Source organism: Balaenoptera ricei, chromosome 1, assembly GCF_028023285.1.
Source record: "Balaenoptera ricei isolate mBalRic1 chromosome 1, mBalRic1.hap2, whole genome shotgun sequence".
Classification (NCBI taxonomy): Eukaryota; Metazoa; Chordata; class Mammalia; order Artiodactyla; family Balaenopteridae; genus Balaenoptera; species Balaenoptera ricei.
The window spans coordinates 110,369,990-110,378,335 of NC_082639.1; the positions used below are offsets into that span (position 1 = coordinate 110,369,990).

An 8,346-nucleotide genomic window follows, 5' to 3' on the forward strand; every position below is an offset into this window, starting at 1 on the left:
ATGAGGAGGGATGAGCCAGATCTCTGACAGATTCGAGGTGACCCAGATTGTCTAAGAATGACCCAAGCAGGACCTGGTATCCCTCCATTTATCTAGAAGGGATCCAGAATTTCTAGGGTTTGAAGTCTCCTGTGTGCCCAGTATCCCAGGGAGACCAAGGCAACATGCTGGAGAGAAGTGACTTCAGTCACAGTTTCCACTGAATTAGGCTGAGTCAAGGTCAGATCATGCCCTGCAGTGACTATGATGGCCCTGTGGACCTCCTCCCTCCCTGATGATGACAAGTTCTCATTCCTTCCTTCATTCTTCACACAACAAGTATCTGCTGAATGCTATGCGCTCTGCACTGCATCTTTGAGGACACAGTGATGGACAGTGTGAGGCATCTGCCCCCGAGGAACTCTTCCAGGAAGTCTTATTCCTACTGAGCATCTGTTACGTGCTAGCCACTGTGATATGCCCCCAAAGTCACAGGGGGAACACCCAGACCCTAACATGAAGGGTCTCAGAATCTAACAGCGGAGGCCAGTTGTGAACACAGGGCACGGCAGGTGGCCTGTCAGAGAGGCACTCCCTTACAGGGAGCCAGTGATGAGGTCCCACCTGGGCAGATGCTTCAGAGGACAGTCCTTGGAAGCATGTAGGAGTGGGGGACAAAGAGTGTTCTAACAGGGGGTGCATATAGGCACGTTCGGGGTGGTAATAATTTAATGTGGCAGTAGTGTCCCTACCATGCAGGGGAGACAAGCCTGGGGAGGTAGAAGTTGCCAAAGTACAAAGAATTCAGGCACCATTTGGAGGGACTTGGATTTTTTCCCCTTTGTGGGTAATAGGGAGCTATTGAAAGTTTTAAATAGGCTCAGATTTACATTTTACATAGATGGCAAGCGTCCAAGGAAAGAAGGCAGTAGAACTGGGAAAAGGAAACCTGGGTGCATCTTTGGATGTGGGATGAGGAAGAAGGAGAAGCTAGGATGACTCTCAGTCTTGGGTCTTGGGCCATTTACTGAGGGAACCGAGGGGCCTGGAGGGGAGCTGGTGATGGTGGGTTCTGTGCACGTGGATTGCTGTCAACTGTGGAACATGGTTTATGCCATCAGAAGGTTCGGATAAAGAACAGGTAGTTGGGAGGAGGGAGAGAGGCCCTCACATGGCAGTGATGGGGAGCCCTTATGATGGAGAACATTTAAGGATTGAGAGGGTCTGTGGATATTGAGGCAGAGGTAAGGAGAGCAGAGGATAAGTAAAGGGGAGTAAGAAGAGGTTCTGGAGACTGAATTCCCTGGATGGAGCAATCTGCAGTCCTAGGACAGAGCCAGTCATATTCCCAGATCACTCGTTGGATTTGGGTGGAAAAGACTGGCACAAAGGCAGCAGGAAATTTTTGTTCATTTCGTCATTAAGCTAGAGAGTTCAAGCATCTGGTAAATTGCTCAGACCCCTATTGCATGACTCAGGCATGCTCCGCCTGTCTGCCAGAGCCGGGAGCATGACGGAAAATGTGAAGAAGTCTTGGCCTTGCAGGGCAGGGAGAGTCCGGGGAGAGTCAGGCTGTGGTGGGCATGGGTGGCCGGATCACCTACTGGAGGAGGAAAGGGGACAAGGGGCAGCTCCAACCTACAGTTGCACGTCCTAGTTGCTCGGGTGTGTGGGTGTCTTTCCTCTTTGTCACAAGTGATATTCACTTCCTACCTTATTATTATTATTTTTTATTTGTCAACAGAATCTCCACTACTTGAAGTAGAATGAAGAGAGAACTGTATTTGTCACTCATTTCCCATCTCTGTTCATTTCTTTCTTTCCTTCTTTTCCTTTTTCCCCATTTTTTCTTTTCCTCTTTCCTTCCCTCATTCCTTCTTCTCTCCCTTTCTCGATTCCTTTCCCACTTACCATGTATCCAGTCTGGAGCTAGGCTCCAGGTTTACAATCAGATAAGTGTCTTCAGTCCCTGAATGTGAACATAATCAGTTGAGCTTTGTGACCTCGAGAGAAGGTGGTGTCTTGGGGTGGAGAGAATCCTTTTTCCCAAATGCGGGTGCAGGGCCTGCCTCTGGAGTGGTCACTTTTCAGTTCAATAAACACTGGGGCCCTTCTGTGTGCAGAGCATGGGGTGAGGCAGCCCCTCCTCAGTCCCCAGCTGGGCTCAAGAGTCGGGAACCATGAGGCTCCCCAGGCCTCTGGCACTGAGACCGATTCTTGTCTGGACCACAACACCCGCTTCCTTCCAATGGGCTCTGTTCACTATGCCACCCAGGGCACCCATGTTCCCCCAGCTTTAGGAATTCAATAGAAAGATAACATATAGTTCCGGCTTCCAAAGAGTTCATGATCTTGGGGGTAAATGACATCCATATACAGAGCTGTGTAGGGTGTGACGAAGCATCTGAGACAGTGAGTCTGACAGAGAGGGCTTCTGAGACCAGACAGGTAGGGAGGTGGCATCTGAGCTGCAGATGGAGGAGAAGGGAGGGCAGCATTTGAGTCCCAGGAGCAAGGACTGTGTATAACTCTCTCCCTGTGCCTACAGCACCAAGCATGGCGCCTGGTGCTTAGCAGAAGCTCAAAACATCTGCAACGTTGAGTAGAAGCATCAAATGCCATTTTTGTGAAAACTTCTCTGATACTTTCAGTGAGTTTAGAATGTCCTGAGACATTTTATAATCCAAGTAACATAGATAATAAAATCCACATTTTTCCTCATTGCAGGAAAATTAGAAAATGTCAGTAAGCAAAAGGAAAAAAGAAATGCTTGGGATTCCCCACCCAGAATTACATGCTGTTGACATTTTAATACAGATCCATCCAGACTTTTTTCTGTTTATTTACATGTATTATATATAAATACACAGACATATTTGGAGAGACTTATATAAATGGAATGGCCATATTGTATGCTATTGTAACTTGCTATAAACGTTTTTTTGTTAAATTTCTAATCCACTTTGCTTAAGCTTTGGTCCATAGTCATCAGTCTGCTCCTATTATAGCTCATTGGGACAACTGTCAGTGGGCAGTGATAGAGGCTTCCTAATACCTGTCTCTAGGGCCTGGGAATGCCCTAGCAACAATCCTGACATCTCTGGGTTTCCACTGGTCACTGACAACTATTAATAAAGGCAAGAGCAATTATAACAAGAATAAGAGTGGCTAACAATTACCAAGCGCTTCCTACATGCCAGGTCCGGGGCTAAGGGGTTTATAGACATTATCTCAAGGGATCCTCATACAACCCTATGAGATGGACACTGTTATTGCCCCCCATTTTATGGATGAGAAAACAGGTTCAGAGAGGTCACACAGCTGGTAAGTGACAGAGCTGGGACATAAGCCCAGGCTGCATCTTTGTTTATCTTTGAGCATTTTCTCTGTCATCTCTTAACTGAACTTCCTCTTGGCCAAAGACATCCTGTCAATATCAGATATGTGAGCCTTCAATTCCAAACGTCAATGGAAATAATTTTAATACTTTGATCTCCTTTTAAGTAATTAAATCATGTTATGAAATTTATTTTTAAAAATCTAAGTGTATGTATTAGTTTCCCATTGATGCTATAATAAATTACCGTAAACTTAGTGGCTTAAGACAAGTTCGGTAGGTCAGAAGTCCAGCACGGGTCTTACTAAGCTAACATCAAGGTGGTGGCAGAGCTGTGCTCCTCCAGAGGCTGTAGCGAGAGCCCATTTCCTTGTCGTTTCCAGCTTCTAGAGGCTGCTCGGATTCCTTAGCTCATGACCATTTTCAAAGTTCATCACTCCAACCTCTGCTTCTGTTGTCACATGTCTCCTCTTTAACATCAATCCTCTTGCCTCCCTCTTAAAAAAAGGTTCACTGGGCCCACTTGGATAATCCAAGACAATTTTTCGATCCCCAAATCCTTAAGCTAATCACATCTGCAGAGTCCTTTTTGCTGTATAAGGTAACACATTCACAAGTTCTGGGGATTTGGATATGGCCATATTTGTGAAGAGAGGCTTTATCCTGTCTACCACAGTGTGTGTCAGGGCAATAGTGAATAGTATAAATAAGACAAATAAATAATAAAATTATCTTCCCAATGTTAAACTCCAAAATCAGCATGTAACGGATGAGAGTAGCACTCAGCAAAGACCGCCTAATGAGGTGCCTTCCAGCAGAGGGAAAAATGATGTACTAAAGAGCACAGAGGAAGGGCAGCCAGGTGGCAGATGCTTTCAGCACCACCCTAATCTGTCTAGGGCTGGAGATGTTCAGATGATTTGATGGGGACGTCTAGTTTTTTTTACCATCAAAACCTGAGGCCATTATGTTTTCCTGCCAGAAGAGAATGTACCCATCAGGCCAACATTTGATACTCATGTTTCTCTTTGTAAATTGACGTCATCAGTCTCTTGTGAGTTAGCTGCAGTGACTCAGCACCGCCAGGACTGATAAACTCAAAGACATGGACAAGGTTGAATTTCTGGGTCAAGGAAACATCATCAAGGTAATGCCACCCTAGGGAGCATTCTTGGGGTCTGCCAGCTGGCCCAACCCTGGTGATGCCAGACACTGCCTTTCAGATATAGGTACTTGATTCCTGGTTACTTACAGCAACTAACAGTAAGAATTATGTCCAGATTTTCTAACCATGAGATTCAGACAATGATCCATCATGTTTACTACTATTTTCACCCCACTTCAATAGGCATTTTTAACAAGCAAATTATGTAAAATAAAGCTTGCTAGAAAAAAAATCACAAGAAGAAATAAAATATTCAAGAGGCAAGGTGCTGTAGAGAGAGGGCTGATAGCAGGATCTGAAATCCAGCCTGTAAGTCCCTGTGTGATCTGGGACAAGCCTCTTTCTCTCTCTGAGCCTCAGTTTCCTCATCTGCAAAATAAGGTGTGTGGTCTAAATCAGTGATTCTCAACCGGATGGAACATTAGAACCACCCAGGGAACTTTTGGAGGCTGTTGATGCCCAGGCCTCACCGGGATGGGGTACCACTGTCTCTGAATGAGCCAAGGTCCTTTCTACATCTTCTATTGTCTCATTCCATGAAAGGTCTGGAACTTGTCAATGAGAATCTGGGTTCGGATTTATTGGAGGCATCCATCCTCCTTACTAAATAGCAAATTCAACGAGACAAGGAAATGAAAATTGAGTGTCTACTACCTACAAAGCACTAAACTAGATCCCTTAGGGGTGCCTGCACTCAAAGACCTTACTGTGTGTCAGCTAGGTGGCCACGTACCCAAATAATTATAGGTAAAAGGGGATGGACATTGTTCCTTTTAAAATTAATCACACTCATGTATTAAATGAATAATTCCTTTAACCTCTACTGGGCTTCTTTTTATCAGAAATTCAGAGCCTGCATTACGTTACCTTTCTCAGCAAACGGGGGATGAGAAGGATCCTCTGGTGAACAGAGCTCTAGCAGCCAAAGCAAGCTCTCTGGCCCCCTACCTGGTGGTCTTTATAGAACATTTAGAAGTGACACAGCACCAGGTTTCACTTTTAATGTTGATTGAGTGCTTATTATGTGCCAGACACTATTCCAAGAGTTTTATGGATGTTAACTCATTTGATCTGCAAATGATCCTATGAGATAAACACTATTACCTTCCCCATATCCCAGATGAGGGCAGTGAGACAGAGAGCTCAGGCCACTTGCCCAAGGTCACAAGCTGCTCAGTGGGGAGCTGGAACTGGAGACGGGTTCTAGAACTCGTGCTCCCAGCCACTTATACATGGATTCTGGGCCTTCCATGAAATGTTCCATGTCTGCCCATAATAACGCCTCCAAAGGATGAGTAACATGGGAAATGTTTATGTTACAATGTTAGGTGAAAAGTTAGTACGATAAACTCATAAAAGTACCTGATCAAAGACTGGGTAAAGTCAAAACAAAACAACAATCACTAAAAAACTATACACAGTGAAAAAGATTGAAATATAGTCATAAGAAGAGACAGAAGGAAAATAGCAAACTATTAAGAATACTCAGAAGATGGGATTACAAATGAATTTAAAATTCTTCCTGTTTGTATTTTTTCATTAAAGACTATGCTTTCCTATAATCTCATACTTGAGTGGCAAGTAAGTTATTACTCTTTTTCTGTAAGAAAACATTAGGGCTAAGCTCTGATACTGCAAACAATAGTTTTGGCTTCAAAACTTGGCAGATCAGTAATTTGAAATTTAAAAGATCTTTTCTCATGGATGTAAGAGTATCCATAATGATAAAATTATTTTTAAACTAGCATTTTGAACTAATAGTCCCAGATACTGTTCTAAGAACGTTATAATTCCTTATTTAGTGAGAAAGGAATTGTTTTAGCCCCTTTATAGTGATGATTAAATGACTCGCCTGAGTTTGCAAAGCTGGGAACTGATGCGAGACAGTCTCTCTGTCCAGCTTAGAGCTGAGGTGTCTCATGCTTCTCCCTGGCTTGCTTCCTCTCACTGCAGTTTTCATTCTGAATATGCCAAATTTTGACTACCTTTTCAGCTAACCAGAGTTTGATGACTTTCCTGGGGACCTAATTTGTCCTCAGAATATTTTTTGTAGGGTTCCATCACAGGCTTTGCAAAACTATACAAAAAGGATCTTTCCAGGTTGGATGCTCTTTTCTTAGTTATGACCAGAACTCATGCCTCACTTCTGGCAACTTCCACCGAAATCTAGTTCTCCCGCTCCACCTGCAGCATATACCTGGTGCCTGCCGTCTCAGCTGGGGCAGGCCAAAGCTGCCTTCTTTAGGACCATATGTGGAAAGAGAAGCCATTCCTAGACTTTTTCTACCCTTTCAAAGGGATTGTTGGTGCCGAATCAGTGTTATTTGTGAGTTCTTTTGGAGGGTCAAGTTCAGGTAAGGAGAGAAGCCCAACTACCCACACCATCTGCATGAGACCTGCCTAAAATAGCATCACTGAGATAGCAAGCATTCTTGGTCCAGGCTATGGCATCATCTAAAAATGAAAAATTCACATTAGATTATTGGCTTGGGCTTGGCCCTTTATTTTGGATCTCAATCCTTATTCCAAAAAGGTCTATTTAATTTCATGCTGGGAATTTTCCCCCCCATTTCCTATACCAACGAGAAGAGAGAACTTCTCTTCATTTCAGAGGTCTAGAACCCTACTGACCGAGCCTGGGAAATAGGGAGCATAGCAGAGCTGCCTGTGAGATTGACAGACATTGTGTGCAATCTGCAAAATTCCATGCCTATCTTAGCTAGAGGGCAGCAATTCTCAGGGGATCTTCCTGTGGGTTAACAGTTGACATGCTTACGGAGGGAGGAATTGGGTCCCTGGGATGTGAGGGAAGTGTAGTTACCTGTGCCCCTTGTGAAAGATGCCATCAGCATCCTGCCCCATGGTTTGAATCGCCTGATGCCAGGTCAGAGCTGAGGCTGTATAAAAGGCTGAAACTCCTGAGAGCACCTCAGTCCACCTGCCTCCTGGGTGATCTGCTCCAGTGCTGAACCAGGTGAAGGCATCTTGAGGACCAGGAGGGACTCTCAGTGCTGGTGCTTTGGGCAGACAGAAGCCCTGGATGGAGGCTGAGGACAATCTTGAAGAAAGACAAGGAGAAAAGCGGGTTTGAAAGGGAGGATTCTGCTGGAAGGGGAGGGAGGATTAGTGGAAGGGAAAGAAGGATTGACGTCTTTTTGAGGTTGCAAAAAATTCATTTGAAATTATGGAGTTCCTAGGTTGAAACTGTTTGCATGCCTCTTGTAACTCATTTGGGGAGATTGGGTTTTAAAAATATGATCATTATAAAGAAGAAATCTGGTGAATTCATAGTTCAGTTTTAAATGTAAGGAAATTATCTTGGGCTAGTTGAACTTAAAACTTCTGTATTTTCTTCCAGCTTCATTCAGCTCCTGCTGAGATGTCCTGCCAGCAAAACCAGCAGCAGTGCCAGCCCCCTCCCAAGTGTGCCCCCAAAGGCCCAGCCAAGTGTCCCCCCCAAGTGCCCAGCCCCCTGCCCACCTCCAGTCTCCTGCTGTGGCCCCAGCTCTGAGGCTGCTGTAGCTCTGGGGGTCGGGGCTGCTGCCTGAGCCACCGCAAGCTTCGCCGATCTCTTCGACGCTGACACCATAGCTCTGGCTGCTGCTCTGGGGGCCGCTGCTGAACTGGGCCATGAAGACCACTGAGGAGCGACACTTCAGGAGCCAAAGTGCTGATGACCTGCCCAGCCTGAGTCTTCTCTTTTTCTGGTTTGGAAGAACGGAAGAAGAGCGTGGAAGCGCTTCTGAAATGCTTAGCGTTTCCCTCTTCTTCCTGCCCATGTTCATCCCTTTGTGAGGTCTAGATGTTTAACCTCTGACATTCACTGGCCTGATTCCCCTCTCAGATACAGTTCTTTGGAGGACTT

At 45.1% G+C, this 8,346-nt stretch overlaps 1 long non-coding RNA gene across 2 annotated transcripts in view; it reads left to right on the forward strand.

The window, feature by feature from the left end:
• LOC132370933 (uncharacterized) overlaps window positions 1-8,029 on the forward strand; it is a 141,546-nt gene extending 133,517 nt beyond the window's left edge. For both annotated transcript variants that reach the window (XR_009504718.1, XR_009504717.1), the window contains exon 4: window positions 7,840-8,029. This is a non-coding gene — a long non-coding RNA (uncharacterized LOC132370933). The remainder of the gene's footprint in view (window positions 1-7,839) is intronic.
• The last annotated feature ends 317 nt before the right edge of the window (window positions 8,030-8,346 follow it).